Source organism: Silene latifolia, chromosome X (genome assembly GCF_048544455.1).
Source record: "Silene latifolia isolate original U9 population chromosome X, ASM4854445v1, whole genome shotgun sequence".
In the NCBI taxonomy this organism is placed as follows: domain Eukaryota; kingdom Viridiplantae; phylum Streptophyta; class Magnoliopsida; order Caryophyllales; family Caryophyllaceae; genus Silene; species Silene latifolia.
The window spans coordinates 333,276,082-333,294,437 of record NC_133537.1 but is presented as its reverse complement, the minus strand read 5'-3'; the positions used below and the strand labels follow the sequence as shown (position 1 = coordinate 333,294,437).

At 40.0% G+C, this 18,356-nt stretch overlaps 2 long non-coding RNA genes across 2 annotated transcripts; both read right to left on the bottom strand.

Moving 5' to 3' along the window:
* Window positions 1-7,954: 7,954 nt before the first annotated feature.
* Window positions 7,955-10,089, bottom strand: LOC141622315 (uncharacterized). Its single transcript, XR_012532931.1, has 3 exons — window positions 9,928-10,089; window positions 9,722-9,830; window positions 7,955-8,019 (listed from the first exon to the last, which is right to left on the bottom strand). It is a non-coding gene; the product is annotated as an uncharacterized LOC141622315 (long non-coding RNA).
* A 3,876-nt stretch (window positions 10,090-13,965) lies between these two features.
* Window positions 13,966-16,440, bottom strand: LOC141622305 (uncharacterized). Its single transcript, XR_012532929.1, has 2 exons — window positions 16,338-16,440; window positions 13,966-14,158 (listed from the first exon to the last, which is right to left on the bottom strand). It is a non-coding gene; the product is annotated as an uncharacterized LOC141622305 (long non-coding RNA).
* Window positions 16,441-18,356: the final 1,916 nt, after the last annotated feature.

Below are 18,356 nucleotides of genomic sequence, written 5' to 3'. Positions count from 1 at the left end.
TTCAATGAGTTTATTGACTTCCTTTTCAATTTCAGGTACAAGCTCCGGCCTGAAACGACGTTGAGGTTGCTTTTTGGGGTTGGTGCCTTTCTTGATTGCTAGACGATGAACTGCAATTTTTGGGCTGAGTCCAGGCATCTCTTTATAGCTCCAAGCGAAGACATCTTTGTACTCGACCAACAACTTGTAGTACTCCTCTTCTTCTTCCTTAGTCAGCAAAGCACCGATATAAATGGGCGAGGATCTTCGATAGTTCCCAAATTGAGTTCCTTGAGTTCATCCACGATCGATTGCCCCCCGTCTTCAAGTGTTTCGGGGGCCTCATCGGCCTCAACTTCTTCATTCTCGTCGGTATCTCTTCTCTTGTGATATGATATGACGACGTTGTAACTTCTAAATCTCCCGGCTTCTTTACATCGTAGGGACGTGAAGAGGAAGGAATAGGCTCAACATTTTTTGACCGGCTGTGAGAACTAGTATGCGCCTCCTTGCTTTGAGTGGCTCATGTTGGATGATATCCACTACTTGCATACGCTTCATGCGAGATGGTATTGCGCTTCTCAAATCATCGCTTACTCTTACTTCTTCTTCATTTTGTGTTGCAAAAGTTGAGAGAGGACGACCCTCACCACTATTCCTCTTGAGAGCCCCTAGTCGACTGAAGACTGTTTTTGATGGAACACCCAAGCGTTCATGTATTGCGCCCTTTTTGTTTATGTGCAACGAAGGTGTTGACACTTTGACCTTACTTTCTCCTTGATTGCCAAGCCTAGCAAAGACAGAAATGTGTTTGGTTGAAGAATTTGGTCTCCCTAACCTTGTAAATATAGAAGGACGACACTTCTCTGCAAGTGGACTTATTCGATCGAAGACTGAAGATGGATGCATCTTTTCCTCTCCTTCTTCATTTTCTTCGACCTCTTCTCTTGTGATGTCTTTGAGAAAGATGCAAGTAGCCCCTTTTCTACGAGCACCAATCTTCACAGGCGCAGGAGACTCATATCCGAGGCCGGCCCTGGTCACCATGAAGTTCCCATCTTGCTTGAACACTTCATGTTGCGCTTTGTTAAGACCGTACGGCTCAACTTCTATAACTTTGCCGAGAGGAGTCGGATTTGTAAAGTCATATCCAGCCTTCGCAAGTAGCTTGTAAGCATTGGAATCAAATATCCCCTTATTTTCCTCACTTGATGATTGACTGGATGAACAGACGAAACCATTCGGAGGAGGTCTCACAATCTTCATTTGAGATGAACTTGGTAGAGGTGTAACGACTTTGGCCACCCATTCCTGCTTGAACACCAGACTTGATTTTTTATCCTTAGGCTCTATCTTTGGTGTTAGACACTCTGCAAAAGGACTCTCTCCATCTTTGCGGCGAGATTTTGGGATGTATCGTAATACTGGTGGTGTAGTTTTCTGCGGCGTCTCTTGCTTCTTAGGTGACGCAACAGGAGTAGCTGTTTTGTTGACCTTGTCTACATCTTTCTTAACATAATTTTCTTTAGCAGGACTTGCAGCTTCATCTTCTTTGATGATGTTCTTTTCCCGCTTCCCTCCTTTTCCTGTTGAAGAGATGGTGGTTGGCATGAACTCACTGGAAGTACCATTCTCTTCAAAGAATTTTGCATCAGCGAAGAAAGAGTCGACCTTAGAGAAGGGTTTGGCGTCTCCGTCTATCTTCCTTTCACCACCACGATAATATTTCAAGCATTGATGGAGGGTTGAGGCGACAACTCCGTTTCGTGCTTCCAAGGTCGTCCCAAAGAATAGTTTGAACGATGTCTTGCCATCCATGACATGGAATAATGTGTCGGAAGAAAGATCACCCATGGTAAGGTTCACACGGATCATGCCAACCGCACGCTCCCCATTCAAGTTGAAACCATGAATCATTGTTCGACTACTCGAGAGTTCATCCATTGTGATCCCTAATTCATTCATGGTGGATTTTGGCATGAGATTGACTCCACGAGCCTCCATCTATTAAGATGCGCTTGACCTTTTGCCCCCGGATGTACCCCGACACATAAAGTGGCCTGTTGTGAGGCTTGGATCCAAGAAGTAAATCCTCATCCGAGAAACTCAAAGCCGCATTGCAGAGACACATCCAGTTGATTGCTCGGGAGGCTCGCATTTTCCTTCATCTTGCCTGCGTACAATTACGGCTTCTCAAGTCCTTGAATTATCAGCTTACGCTTATCTTTAGGTAGATGAAAGATTTGTTTCCACCCCATGTTTGTAGGAAGGGCATCGAGAGCAGCCACTATTTCGTTCTCTTTTTCAGAATGAGACTGTTGTGGTGATACCGCATCATCTAGGCCCCTTTCCTCATTCTTCTTTTCATCGTCGCCACCTTCAGTAGTTGAGATAGTGCACGCAGTAACCTTGTTCATGAAATCTCGCGGGAAGAATTCTTCTAAGGTGACGGGACTTGGTGGTTCTTGTTCCAGCAAATCAATTGGCAAGACATGTGGTTTGACAACTATTTTGGACTTTTTCTTTCCCTTCGTCTTGCGAGGTTTCGTCTTCTTTGATTGTTTTCTTCGACGGTGAACAGGTTGTCACATTGCGCCTTGTTTGTTTCTTTGACTTCTTGCGCGTAACCAAAGTCCAACCCTCATCGTCATCTTCATGCTTCTTTTCCTCGTTCTTATCCTGAGGAGGTAGTATTTCTTCCAATGACGTTGGAGGTAGTGACGACAATGACCCTTGGATCTCAGTAATGCCACAGGCTCAAAACTCCCGAACTGCAACATATACACACATTGTCCTTGTTGTATAGTTGGCTCGTCAGGTTGCTCCAAGACTACAGTAGTTTGATTTGTAGTTACTGTGTCATCCAAGTCAAGAATGATCTTCCCCTCCTTGGAGAGCTGCATGATCTTCTCCTTGAGTGTTATACACTTTTCAATAGGGTGACTCACCAGCCTGTGATAACGACAGTAATTGGGATCGTTTGTCTTGTTTGCTTGCTCAGGGCGCTTGGACTCTGGCAATTGTATAACCTTCTTTTCTATGAGGTCATCAAGCATTCCAGACAAGTCAGAATCTGGGAATGGGTATTTCTTTGCCTGCAACTCTTTCAATGTAGGCTTGTCTCGTTGGTAGTTGTAAGAGAATGACTCTTTCTTCTTTTCATACTTAGGCTTTGACGATATTTTCACAGGTGCACTGCTGGTTTCGACGACCATTGTTTCCTTTGTTGATGATTTGGAGTTCTTATCAGTTTTCTTGAACTCCTTCTTTTCACTTGGCACCTTAGAAGAACTTGGTCGAGCACTACCATGTTCTTTGATTGTGATCTCCATGTCGTGGGCGCGGGTAGCCGTGGTCTTGGAAGCTCTTTGGCATGATCCCTTTCGGGATGTAAAGAATGTCCCATTTCATCCCGTTGACGCACATTTCAATGCGACGCTTCACTTAAGCGATCCTTACATTCCGGACTCGCGCACGCCACCTGTTGATGTAATCGACGACAGGCTCATCTTGCCATTGAGATGTCTTTGTCAATTCGCTCATGCCGACGACACGTCCTGGTGTCAGAATCTGTTGAGGAATTCATCTTCCATGTGACCCCAGTGTCAATTGACTCGAGTCCGGATCCGTGTACCCGGTCGAACGCGATCCCTTTGAGCGAACGAACGAATCGCTTCACCAAACGATCACCTTCTGTTCCAAAGATTGTTGCATGTCTCGACGAAGTGGGCGATGTGTTGCTTTGGGTTCCCCTTCCCGTCGAACTGTTGAAATTTTGGAGGCCGATAGCCGATGGGCATGCGCAGACTGTCAATCCTCTTAGTGTAAGGCTTGATGTAGCGTCCACTACTTGTCGAGCTATCATCCAACTGACACTTGATCGTCTTGGCTATTAACTCCTGCAGCTTCTCTTCAGTGAAGTTGCTGATCTCATTCTTTGGCTTTTCCCTATCCTCGCCAACTTCTCTATCGCTATCAACATCCCTATCGGTGTCACCATGCTCGCTCTCGGCCTTCCTGTCACGGAGTGCCACCACCTCTTTTTGGAGCTCATCAATTTTCTTGTTCTTTTCTTCACTCTCCTTCATCATCTTTTCAAGGAGTTCATTCATTTTCTGCATTCGATCCTCAAGAGTATCACCACTTATCACCATGACTGAAGCGACGCTAGGAGTTGATGTTTCTTTCTTCTTTGGCGACGCCTTGGATTTGCAGGGGGAAGCCTTTTTGTCAACCTTAACACTTCTAGTCTCCTCGCGTGAAGGAGAAGAGGCGGCCAGGAGCGCTGTAGCAGCAGCAGCTATGGAGGCGACAGAGAACTTGCGCGGCCTAGTTGGGACGTGTGCAGAGCGTAGACTGGCAGCAGCAGCATTGACAACAGCCTTCTTCGCCATTCCTCTTGTGGAGATGCCAACTGACTGCGTAGCAGGGGAGGTAGCAGCAATGGGGGTACCCTGCAGGATATCTGCGTAGGTCTTCTTGGATGGACTGGAGGAGATGCTTTGCTTAGTAGACATCTTCTTGTTTTGGTAGACTTGAATAAAACAACAGTAGAGATGAGAGGTAGAGATTTTCACGTCGGGTTCACCAAAATTTGTAACAGCAAATTTTGTATAACGATAACTGAAATACAAAACAAGGAAACAATTATATTTTTATTAATAAATATCAAAAGTACGTGTACAATCTCTAATGTATCCTCTGATTCTAATATGCTGTAAGGGGTACGTGTACGGGGTACACGTGAGGGGTACGCGTGTAGACAAATTTAATTGCTCTACGCGCGATGTAAATTTGATTTCTTGAGAGGGTCGCGATGACTTGAATCTCTCTTGAAGGTTTGAACTTGTGATTGAATCTTCAACGCAGGCGGCACGATTTGATGTGCTTGTTGACTGCTTGCAATGATTTTGACAGAGAGGATTTGTAGGAATTTGTACCTTGTTCTCTCTAGCTCCTTTGCAGTTATGAATTTCCAACCCTTTGAATGAATGAGGAGAGCTCTATTTATAGAGTTTCAAATCCCCTTGTTGGACTTTGATGGTCACAGGCCCATTTGTGGGTTTATAAGTAACCTTGGCCCAAATTTAATTCTTTCTGGGTTTAGTGATCCGAACAACTCCTTTTGTAATCCGAATCGGCCCATATTTTATTTAATCGGGACAAATTAATTAAATTAAGTTAAAATTTGGTATTAACTCAAAAATAATTAATTCATTTTATTTATTTGGCACTTTAATAAATTTTCCGTGCCTACAATGATCTAGCTACTAAGTCGTCAGATCCAGTGTCTCACGCCCATCAAGCTCCCGTCCTATCTCTTAAACCTGTCAAGTCTGCTCCCCATTAAAAGGTTCATCACAGGTGTTCACGAATACACAGGGTCAACCACGAGGTTGAGTAGGGAAAACAATGAAACAATAAATATGATATGCATGCTCCTCCGTCACCTCCGTCTCCATCTCAACTCATATCTCATATCTCATACTCCGGACAACCCAGCCATACCGATCCCCGGTAGACTATATATATCGACCGTAGCCGATCCGCCACCTCCGAGGACACCAGGGCAAGTCCTGCAGAACCCGCCTGGGCCTTATCACAACTCACATCGTATCTCAACATCGTCACTACCACACCATCCTCCAACTCCAATGCATATGAATGCTCAAAAGAAATTGATGCAACACAATATATATATATATATAAATCGATGAACTGATAAATCATAAAATCATGCCGATTACCCGATGTTGTGATATCATACTCAATATAATCAATTCAGTCAATCACCTTCCCGTATATGAAACATAACGTAAATCAACAACCACGAATCAAGTCAACACAATTCAACAACGATAATAGGACAAGTGTATTTCCCTACCTCAAAGTGCCAGCAATTCCAATTAAGCAGTTAAGCAGTCCAGAAAGTAAAGCAATGAATTTGATTATCGATCCTTCACGAATCCGTCACCTAAAACAATTATAATATTTATAATTACTAACTACTAAATATAGACATCTCCCAAAATAGAAGCTTTCCCGAAATACAATCCCGACACCAAACTTATGCCCAACTGGTAACTAAAATAACCCGATTAATTTTTGACTCAACTTCCCAATATAGGAAGTTACTAAAGTAGAATTTCTTAAAATGGAAACTTTCCCGATATGGTAACTTTTCTCTTTTAACACACCCGACTCAGAATAATTAATTATGATTAATTATTATTTTTATTTTAATAACTCGGAACTAAAGTCAAATGATAATTAAAGGGTTAACGAATTATGCGATTAAGAACAACCCGAATCAAACATTGAACAACTCAACCACCCGACTCAAACCCGTCTTTAATTATTTAAATAACTCGGGAATTAAATTAATTAATTAAGAGTACGACCAATTAACAATTATATCGATTAAACTATGAAAAACCCGTTTCAAAACTAAAAACAACTCGTCATCGACCACCGCGCCTTCACACGTGCTCACCCGCCACCACAGGCCACCACGAGGCCGTGTCAACCGCCAGCTCAAACACCCACTCTGCCCCAGCCACCAACGGCCACTCCCACTGGGGTCGACTGCCGCCGGCGAGTCAAACCCAGGCCGCCATTTGGCCTGGTTCACCACCACGCATCACCAAACACTCCCTGTCCTCCCCTTACCACCGCCGCAGCAATTACCACACCTCTATCAAACCACCACAGACCCGCTCGCCGTCAGCCCACGAACACAGACACCGTGGCACCACCATTTCGACCTCCCCCGAGTCCACGGTGGTGCCACCCCAACATAGTCGTGTAAACCCGTCTGAAACCGTAAATAAAACCCGTTTTGCCCCCTTAATCGAAACTGCCAGCCTCTGCCATCCTAGCCACCTACAACCACCCCAACAACCACCACCTCACTCGCCACACACCCCACTACCCATATACCCCGTCAACAACCACCCTTACTACCTCCCTAAGACACGTAACACCCTCCAAAAACCCGACACTAATGCGAAAAACAGAGGAGGGAGTTGAACTCTTACCTTTACCGCCACCACAACAGCCACCAGGGCCACCTACGGTCGGCGTCAATCGTCCCTAGTGTGACACCCTTAAATCTAGCCTTAATTATATACGTAAATTCTACAGAAAAACTGGTAGGATATGTTTGTAAATGGTTCAACTAGTCCAAAAAACCTGCAATTTCAAAAAATTTTCTAACTAAACCATTCACAACCAATTCCAACTCAAGAAGAGTGTCAGAAACCCTGCAACAACTGATAAACTAATTTACATGCCATAGCTAAATAGAAAGTAGAATGATACAAACCCAAAATAGAAAAAGGGAGACATATGTCCCTTCAAATAATATACAAACCAAAAGATAAAAGGTTTACTATAATACACTACAAGAAATCCTGTTTCGGGCGACTACGATTGGCGACTGAAATCAGTCGTTAAAACAAAAATGGCGACTGAAATTGGTCGCCAGAGCACAGTAGCAAACCTTAGTCGCCAATTGGTAATCGGGCGACTGAATTCAGTCGCCAAAATTGGCGACTGACAAAGTGGCGACTGAAACAAAATAAGGGGAAAAGGGAGGTTAGTAGTGAGAATTTTTTGTTTTTTTTTGTTAAGAATAAAGTGAGGAGTGGCTTGTTGCGTGAGAAAAGAGGTAAGATAAAGTTTGTGTAAAGTAGGTGTGAGCTGGGGGAGGTTACATCTAATTCATTATTTGTGTCGTACAAAATGGCGACTGATTTGGCGACGGATGAACAGTAGTCGCCATTTTGGCTACTGAAATCGGTCGCCTTTGTTAAATTTCAGTCGCCCGCTCTAATATTTGGGAGGAAATTGGTAGTCGCCAAATTGGCGACAGCTAGTAGTCGCCCGAATTTTTTTCAGTCGCCAATTTGGCGACTATTTTTTTCTGTCGCCATTTTCAGTCGTCCGAAACAGAATTTCTTGTAGTGATAATAGCCAAAAACTAGGTCCAAGGTTCCTTGCTCACTAGCTGTCTGTGACCCCAAACAAAGCATCAACAACCTGTCAATCGCATTTTATACAAACACGAAGGCCACAATTCAGTGGGGAGTAACTTCGAGTCCTCCCAGCCACGAATCGTCAAAATTAATGTAACATGTAAACAATTTGATAAACCATTTACTTATCATGTATTCTAGCAAATGACCCCTAAACTGACCAAACTAAAATATCATGTGAATCATATAACAAATAGTAATCCAAACTTTATCAATCAGAATCGCTTACATCTCACCTATTACAGTTCATAAAATCACCATACAAGAAAGGGCAATATATCAAAGACAGGCATAAGTTCTTAGTACGGTCAATAGTCACTTTGTAACTCGAGTCTATACCACGAGGTAGGGAAGGTAATCGAACCGGTATCTTGGCTCAGCGGTTACTATTAAGAAAACATGGCCAAGAGACAACACAACCCTAGCCTAAAATCTGCGCAGACCTAGACATGCGGATACACACCACCGCACCCAAGACCCACAACTTTTTTTAAAACAAAGTGAAGTGAGTACCCTAAGGACACCACCGAAGGGTTGGCTAGTACTTAAGCTGACCCCATACTATCAAAATAAGTACCTGAGGTCATGCCCCAACTTGGATAAACATCCACTAGTCAGGAACACAAAGGCTATCAAGCAGTGAACATATACTCGTCAAAGACTATAAAGACCTATCTATGATGGAGGCCGAAATACTCACCTAGGACCTAGTCCCAGCTAGTCCCAGCTTGAATATTTTAGCCCACACCACACATGACTCACCACACAAGTCAAGTAAGACACCCACTTAACCTTAAGAGGGCCAAAAGTCCTACTTATCAATATAAATTCTAGCATTCTATCATGTGAAAGGCTTATAATGTCTATTTACAAAGATACAATCCCAACAGAATCCTCAATAAGTATTCAATACTAATTTCTAATTCTAACAATAGTAACCATATTAAAGGCTTCAGGGGAACTAGGGCCATTTCTACAATACAAGTCACTATTAAATTCAATAAGCTATACATGTGAACAAAAGCTTGATAAATGGCCTAAAACAAGAAAAAGGCCGATTATCTAAATCATTCAACCGAATTTTTACCCGCAACCCCACCGCAACAGTACGGGTCAAATTGCGGCTGACCAATCACTCAATTAACTGACATCGCATCAGTCAAAGGGACTAAGGCTCAGTTTTCGGCACAATCAACAAAACATTACAATTATAGCTATAAAATTCATTTTGAGCCTATTAATTACAATTTCCTTTTGTAAACTACCCTAACATGTGATAACTATTAATATAAGCACAATTTTACCAATAACATAATTTTTGTTACTATCAAAATACTACCCATTTGTTACTTATACTATTCTAACCTTAATTAACCCGAAATGACCAATATTGTACGAAAAACCGCAAAACAAGCACGGACCAACCCGGCAGCCGTGGGCTAGCCGTGGGCCCACGGGCTGCCACGGCTGCTTTGCCCGTCCCCTACACCACCTTATTTTTCCATTTTTGTTTAGTAAAAGACCGTCTGAAAATTAATTAATCGTCCCCAATTCAACTTTAATAATTTAAACTAACAAAAGGCACAAATTAAACATGCATACAACAAATTTATCATGTGAAAACTACTACTCAAGTAAAAATCACCAAACATACAAAAATCAAAAACATGTGACGATCTTTCGTCGAGTAACTCGAAATATGTTACCTTAAGCTAGAAAAAGAGCAATTAACACCTTGAAAACCCAAACCCTAACGACACTAGCCGCTATCCTCTACAATATACGAGTCCCCGAACTCGTCCTCCAATCCTTCACCTAAATAAACAATTAAAACACAATAATAAGCATATAAAACCGAATTTCCGAAATTTGGTCTTAAAATAACTTAATGAAAACTGAAATTAGAACATACTAAGTTGTAGATCGTGGCGAGGGGATTCCGGAAAGGTAAATTATGCGAAAAACGGACTAGTAACGAAGAAATTACGTCGATTTTGAGCTTGAAATTATATAAATGGTGTTTTGGTGTTTTGTTGATGATGATGATATGAACAAACCAGAAAAAAGAAAGAAAGGAAGGGTTGGTCAGCCGTGTAAGGGAGAAGGAAAGGAGAAAAGGAAGTGCGGGATTGTTAGTCGGGATTTTTACGAGTCGGGTTTGACTTGTTTCAATAATAATTAAATCCGTAAGTCAAACGCAAATTCCGTCAAGACCAAAGTTCTTAAACACGAGATTACAATAAAATTGAGTATTCATACGACCCATTTCCAAATTCGTTTACCCAACGTTCAAACGAATTGTCATTTTCCCCCCGATACGCCCTTATTTCGAAATAAAAGATTTTACACGGTTTAAACTATTTTTAAACATTTCAAAACTATCAAAATAAATACTTTTCTTCAAAATATAATAAAATTATATTTCTTTGAATTATTTTTACTTTAAATACATTATTGTCAAATTTTACTTGATTAATTAATTATTTTCGAAATATATTAACGGTCCGAAATTTACGGGGCGTTACAATCACCTCTCCTTTTAAAAAGTTTCGTCCTCGAAACTTAGAAGGAGAAATTATAGTTATAAGAAAATATAGGTATCTTTTCAATGAAACGGTGATACTCTTGTTGATCAGACAAGAACATCCATATTCATATCAAGATATAAAAATATTTCTACACCAATAAATGAGAAAACCCATTATTGGGACGTCACCAACAACGAGATTCAACATTCACTAATGTTAAAACCATTGAAAATCATAAAAGTATTTTCAAAATTTCAGTTTAAAATTCTATAGTAAGAATGATATCTTACTAAATTATGATTAACTAAGGCTTAGTAACTCGGAAAAAGAGTAAGAAAAAGGAATACCTTACGGAAATAAATCAAAATTTCATTTTCAAATCCTTAAAAATAGGTTAGGTTTGCAGAAGTGACATAAACTTTCAAGAATGAATCAAAACTGGTAGCTTGAAATATTTAGAAATTCCCCGAAGTGAAAAGTAACTTAGACATCATAGAAGCAGGTATGCTAAAAGGATTCAAGCTTAACTAATCAAAAAGAGCTATGATGAATTTTATGGGGTAAGAATTGAAGTCATAAATACAAGGATGTCAAAGATAGAGTTTCATAGGTTACCAACATCAAACTTACGAGAGGAGTATGATGATGTAAGGAAGAGAGATATGAGCGGTAACGCTCATGATCAAGGAAGAAGGGAGATTAGACACCAAGGAAACGCCAGAGACTCATATCTCCAATAACAACATCACTCCCAAGAGTCTCCTCAATCGCTTATGTTACTTCTTCCTAACATATTCCCTGGAACAAGATATTTCACTATAAGTGTGATCTCAACGCTCCAACTTCTCAAACATCCCGAAACGACTTTCACAAGCCTAAGGTCAAGACTTCCAACAAAGCTGTATTTGTATCCCACTAGTGTCAACTATGGGTTCCTCAAAAAGTAAACCTTCAATCAAGAGTCCCAATACCATGCTCTAAACTCCAAGAGAAGGTTCCTCAAAAATTCCACAAGGTTCTCATTTCAAAACAAGGTAGTAACATACCAACCTCAAATTATGAAAAATCAATAGGATCTCAAGTTTCTCTATCCTTTTACTTATTAAGGATTCTCAAAAGCGAACTACACCCACTCCAACATTGTCTCATCATCTCAAGCACTCAATGCGACCTCAAGGTCTATAAAACTATAGGATTAATAAATTCTTCTCAACACTAAGTCTCTCTAAACTCAAGAACTCTCAAGAGTCAACTAGAATGCCAAATCACATCACCAAACCATTCTGGTCATCAACATCCCCAAGGAGTATTCTTTCAAATTTGATATCCTAAACTTACTTACCATCAAATTCTCAAGGTACAAGGTCATAATTGTAACAACACTTTATCACCTCAGAGTTCCTAAAACCATAAATTGAAATTAGGTTCCTTAGCCTAACAATTGGTGTCATCCATACCATTACCCTTTCTAGTTACCAAAACAAGTGCTAAGACTTCCCAACAATGTAGCTTACTCTCACTCTCATAACATACTTCAAGTAGTAATCAATATCACCCTCTAAAACCAACAAATAATCCCACATTTAACATTTCCCACATGATAACATATACACTATCAAACCCTCATATCCAAAATGATTATGGAAGCCCAACCCAAACTCGGCTACTTAGTCAAACCTATATCCTCAAATCACATCTTACAAACTCTGTAAACATGGTCAACAGGGTACCAACTATACTAAGGAGGTAAGGAGTGATAACGGAATAGAGAAACAAAAAACATTTCGAAGGGTGCATGCATCTGACAAGTTAGGAAACTAAGGAGTCAGACCGTAAAGATAACGGTTGACAAAAATAAGAGGTATTCGAGTTAAGAAGATATCTCGGGAAAGAAGAAGATACGTAAAATTTAGCATAAAGACAAGGTTCAACGATCGTTAAAGAGAAGGAAAGGAGAATAGAAGCGGCACAATGAAAGGGTTACCGCTTACTAAACACTCATCAAAGCTTATGATCGATATGATAAGGTTACTTCACTAAGGTGCTCAACAAAGCCCTAAATGTCTACTACATCGTAGGACTAACAAGGATTCCACAATGGTAAGTATTCCTCAACTCAATTGATTCTAAGAGCCAAAATCAATTCACCACACAAATTCATTTGTTACCATCCATGTCCCAAAGTATCTCCTTTACAATTCTCGTCATTGAACTTCACTTACTATGTCATCTCCAAGTACCCTGGCTTGTTTACTCCATCATCTCACCACTTAATACTTCTAGTTTCCGATACCATAAATTGGAATCACATCCTTGAACTCACAAACTATGTCGAACAACATTCCACCAAAATTCCCAAATTCAGATATGTTTCATAAGGTCAACAAGGGCTACTCTATACTAGATTTGGTCAACTTAAAAGGTTTAACAAACTAACTAATTCCAAAGTACAATACCAATCCATTAATCAACATCAATGTCCTATTGTATTCCTTTCAAGGCCCACAAGGATTAGGGCTAACTATCATACCTTTAATTCTCCACAAGAAATATCGAGACTCTCAAATGAAGTAGCTTAGGTTCATTCCATCCTATGTGCTAAGGTAGTACCCATGCTTAATCATCTATAACAAACAAGCTCTCTATAGACATAAATCCCAAGGTATTTCTCAATTCACTAAATTCTCATATCAAGCACAACTAACAAGACTAACAAAAGGATCCCAAATTATATTCTCCTATACAACTCAAACCTTAAACAATCAATTTCTCCACTCGTTCACGCCCTCCAATGATACATTCTCTCAAAACTGGGTTCTCTTGAACAAGGGAACTATCCTGCGGTATAAAAGGAAGGTGTCCACATAGACTTTATTATAAGAAGAAAACGAACCTAAGATGAAACGGGAGAAAGAATTGGAAGGTAGTTACCTAGGCGAGATAAGAGGAATTTGAAAGACGAATGACCAACGAAAATGGAAGATTAAGGTAAGATACACTGAATACGAAAAGAAATATCAAGAAAGTGGAAGCATTCTACAATTGGCATAACCAACCTTTAGTGGCACCAAAACTAATAACTAACAATCAACAAACCTAACAATTAGCAATCACAAACAGACTACCACATAAAATCCTAATTCTACCCATCCTACCCTTCTCTCAAGTTTATTATTTTAAGGTCAAGTGATTTCTAAGTGGGGTGCACAAACGTGCATCGGGAGCAATAGGCTCGATACCAACCGTGACACCCTTAAATCTAGCCTTAATTATATACGTAAATTCTACTGAAAAAACGGTAGGATATGTTTGTAAATGGTTCAACTAGTCCAAAAAACCTGCAATTTCAAAAAATTTTCTAACTAAACCATTCACAACCAATTCCAACTCAAGAAGAGTGTCAGAAACCCTGCAACAACTGATAAACTAATTTACATGCCATAGCTAAATAGAAAGTAGAATGATACAAACCCAAAATAGAAAAAGGGAGACATATGTCCCTTCAAATAATATACAAACCAAAAGATAAAAGGTTTACTATAATAATAGCCAAAAACTAGGTCCAAGGTTCCTTGCTCACTAGCTGTCTGTGACCCCAAACAAAGCATCAACAACCTGTCAATCGCATTTTATACAAACACGAAGGCCACAATTCAGTGGGGAGTAACTTCGAGTCCTCCCAGCCACGAATCGTCAAAATTAATGTAACATGTAAACAATTTGATAAACCATTTACTTATCATGTATTCTAGCAAATGACCCCTAAACTGACCAAACTAAACTATCATGTGAATCATATAACAAATAGTAATCCAAACTTTATCAATCAGAATCCGGCTTACATCTCACCTATTACGATTCATAAAATCACCATACAAGAAAGGGCAATATATCAAAGACAGGCATAAGTTCTTAGTACGGTCAATAGTCACTTTGTAACTCGAGTCTATACCACGAGGTAGGGAAGGTAATCGAACCGGTATCTTGGCTCAGCGGTTACTATTAAGAAAACATGGCCAAGAGACAACACAACCCTAGCCTAAAATCTGCGCAGACCTAGACATGCGGATACACACCACCGCACCCAAGACCCACAACTTTTTTTAAAACAAAGTGAAGTGAGTACCCTAAGGACACCACCGAAGGGTTGGCTAGTACTTAAGCTGACCCCATACTATCAAAATAAGTACCTGAGGTCATGCCCCAACTTGGATAAACATCCACTAGTCAGGAACACAAAGGCTATCAAGCAGTGAACATATACTCGTCAAAGACTATAAAGACCTATCTATGATGGAGGCCGAAATACTCACCTAGGACCTAGTCCCAGCTAGACCTGGCAAACGGGTCAACCGGGTCGGGTTCGGGTCGGGCCAGTTTGGGTCGGGTCATTTTGGGTTTCTCAAATTTTCGGGTTAGTTCGGATCGGGTCAGTTCATTTCGGGTTACGGGTCTATTTCGGGTTTGTTGGTCGGATGTGTTTCGGATCAAGCGGGTCGGGTTAATTCGGGTCAGGCCATTTTCTGGTCAAAGATTAAGAGAAGAGAGACATTTCAAGTCTATTAGGGTCAATTAAAGTTATATTTTGTCGGGTCATTTTCGGGTTGAGTGGTTTCGGATTGGTCATTTCGGGTCGGGTCTGTTACGGGTCCATGAAAGCTCGGGTCATTTTCGGGTCGGGTCGGGTCACTTCGGGCTTCGGGTGTCATTCGGGTTCAGCAATTCGGGTCGATTTCGGGTCTCGGGTCATCCTTTTCGGGTCGGGTCCATCGGGTCGGGTTGATTTTGCCAGGTCTAGTCCCAGCTAGTCCCAGCTTGAATATTTTAGCCCACACCACACATGACTCACCACACAAGTCAAGTAAGACACCCACTTAACCTTAAGAGGGCAAAAAGTCCTACTTATCAATATAAATTCTAGCATTCTATCATGTGAAAGGCTTATAATGTCTATTTACAGCATACAATCCCAACAGAATCCTCAATAAGTATTCAATACTAATTTCTAATTCTAACAATAGTAACCATATTAAAGGCTTCAGGGGAAACTAGGGCCATTTCTACAATACAAGTCACTATTAAATTCAATAAGCTATACATGTGAACAAAAGCTTGATAAATGGCCTAAAACAAGAAAAAGGCCGATTATCTAAATCATTCAACCGAATTTTTACCCGCAACCCCACCTGCGACAGTGCGGGTCAAATTGCGGCCGACCAATCACTCAATTAATCGACATCGCATCGAAAAGGGACTAAGGCTCGCTTTTGACAATCAACAAAACATTACAATTATAGCTATAAAATTCATTTTGAGCCTATTAATTACAATTTCCTTTTGTAAACTACCCTAACATGTGATAACTATTAATATAAGCACAATTTTACCAATAACATAATTTTTGTTACTATCAAAATACTACCCATTTGTTACTTATACTATTCTAACCTTAATTAACCCGAAATGACCAATATTGTACGAAAAACCGCAAAACAAGCACGAACCAACCCGGGCAGCCGTGGGCTAGCCGTGGGCCTGCCACGGGCCTGCCACGGCCTTTCTTTGCCCCCCCTACACCACCTTATTTTTCCATTTTTGTTTAGTAAAAGACCGTCTGAAAATTAATTAATCGTCCCCAATTCAACTTTAATAATTTAAACTAACAAAAGGCACAAATTAAACATGCATACAACAAATTTATCATGTGAAAACTACTACTCAAGTAAAAATCACCAAACATACAAAAATCAAAAACATGTGACGATCTTTCGTCGAGTAACTCGAAATATGTTACCTTAAGCTAGAAAAAGAGCAATTAACACCTTGAAAACCCAAACCCTAACGACACTAGCCGCTATCCTCTACAATATACGAGTCCCCGAACTCGTCCTCCAATCCTTCACCTAAATAAACAATTAAAACACAATAATAAGCATATAAAACCGAATTTCCGAAATTTGGTCTTAAAATAACTTAATGAAAACTGAAATTAGAACATACTAAGTTGTAGATCGTGGCGAGGGATTCCTGAAAGGTAAATTATGCGAAAAACGGACTAGTAACGAAGAAATTACGTCGATTTTGAGCTTGAAATTATATAAATGGTGTTTTGGTGTTTTGTTGATGATGATGATATGAACAAACCAGAAAAAAGAAAGAAAGGAAGGGTTGGTCAGCCGTGTAAGGGAGAAGGAAAGGAGAAAAGGAAGTGCGGGATTGTTAGTCGGGATTTTTACGAGTCGGGTTTGACTTGTTTCAATAATAATTAAATCCGTAAGTCAAACGCAAATTCCGTCAAGACCAAAGTTCTTAAACACGAGATTACAATAAAATTGAGTATTCATACGACCCATTTCCAAATTCGTTTACCCAACGTTCAAACGAATTGTCATTTTCCCCCCGATACGCCCTTATTTCGAAATAAAAGATTTTACACGGTTTAAACTATTTTTAAACATTTCAAAACTATCAAAATAAATACTTTTCTTCAAAATATAATAAAATTATATTTCTTTGAATTATTTTTACTTTAAATACATTATTGTCAAATTTTACTTGATTAATTAATTATTTTCGAAATATATTAACGGTCCGAAATTTACGGGGCGTTACACCTAGGGCTTCCTTGCTGCGCCGTCAACACCTTGCTCACACTCTCTCTCTCTCTCTATGCGTGAGGCCGATGTTTTGGTGTTGGTGAAGGAGGGAGGCGGCTGAGGGAGAAAGAAAGGAGGGAGGCGGGTTAGGGTAGTGTTTTAGGGTTAGGGTTAGGGTTTAAATGGGCTTTAGGGTTTAATGGGCTGGACAGTTATTGGGCCAGCTCAACTGGGTTAGTTCACCTTCCGAATTCTATATAAAACCCGTCTCAATTAACTTACGATAGTTTAGCGTAATTATCGACTCACCATTAATCTGACTTAATTAGTAATATAAAATGTATAATAATTAATATATAATAATATCCGTTTAATTTATTATATAAAAAATACAGGGTATTACAGTCTTCCCCCCCTTAAAATGAACTTCGTCCCGAAGTTCGCTCCCGAAGTTCGCTCCCGTACTCAAACCTCAAAAGGGTATTGTATATCGTACCTACGGACGTCACGCATTTCTAACACGGTTAACACACACTTTTGACACATCGATTAAACATAACAAATACGGAATGTTACATTCTGCCCTCCTAAAAATAAACTTCGTCCCGAAGTTTAACTCATCTTTACTTACCCCAATTAACTATAACTAATAACTACTTGAGAACCCAAATGTATAACAACTAAATATTCATCTGAGAACACCGTCATCTTCCATCTAAATTCCGATCTCAAACTCAAATGACTCAATCACCATGGTCTCACTGGACCGCAAATGTAACTCGGCACAAAGGCCCCACAATTCAAACTCAATACCAGTAGTTTAACTATACTCCCCTTTTCCACCTCAACCAACTAACAGAAGTAGGAACAAAACATATAGGACTTACTTTCATAGGTAACCTCACAACGAAACGTCAACTCGGTCAAAACTACAATCTACAAACAAGTGCAAATTAAACATTAAGATTTTACAATCCTACCCAACTAAAAACATGGTTACGTCCTCGTAACCTTCATTATTATTACCAAAGTTCTCAACTACTGCTAACAACTGAAAGAGGATAAAAGATTCTCAACTCTCGCTTAAGTTAACTAATCCTTACCAAAGACAATCGATATGCAAGCTCTCTCAAGGAAGCTACCGTTACCCGAAAAATCATTAGTAATTATTCATTTCATCAATCATTGTAATCTCATACCTTGGAAATATAGGGGAT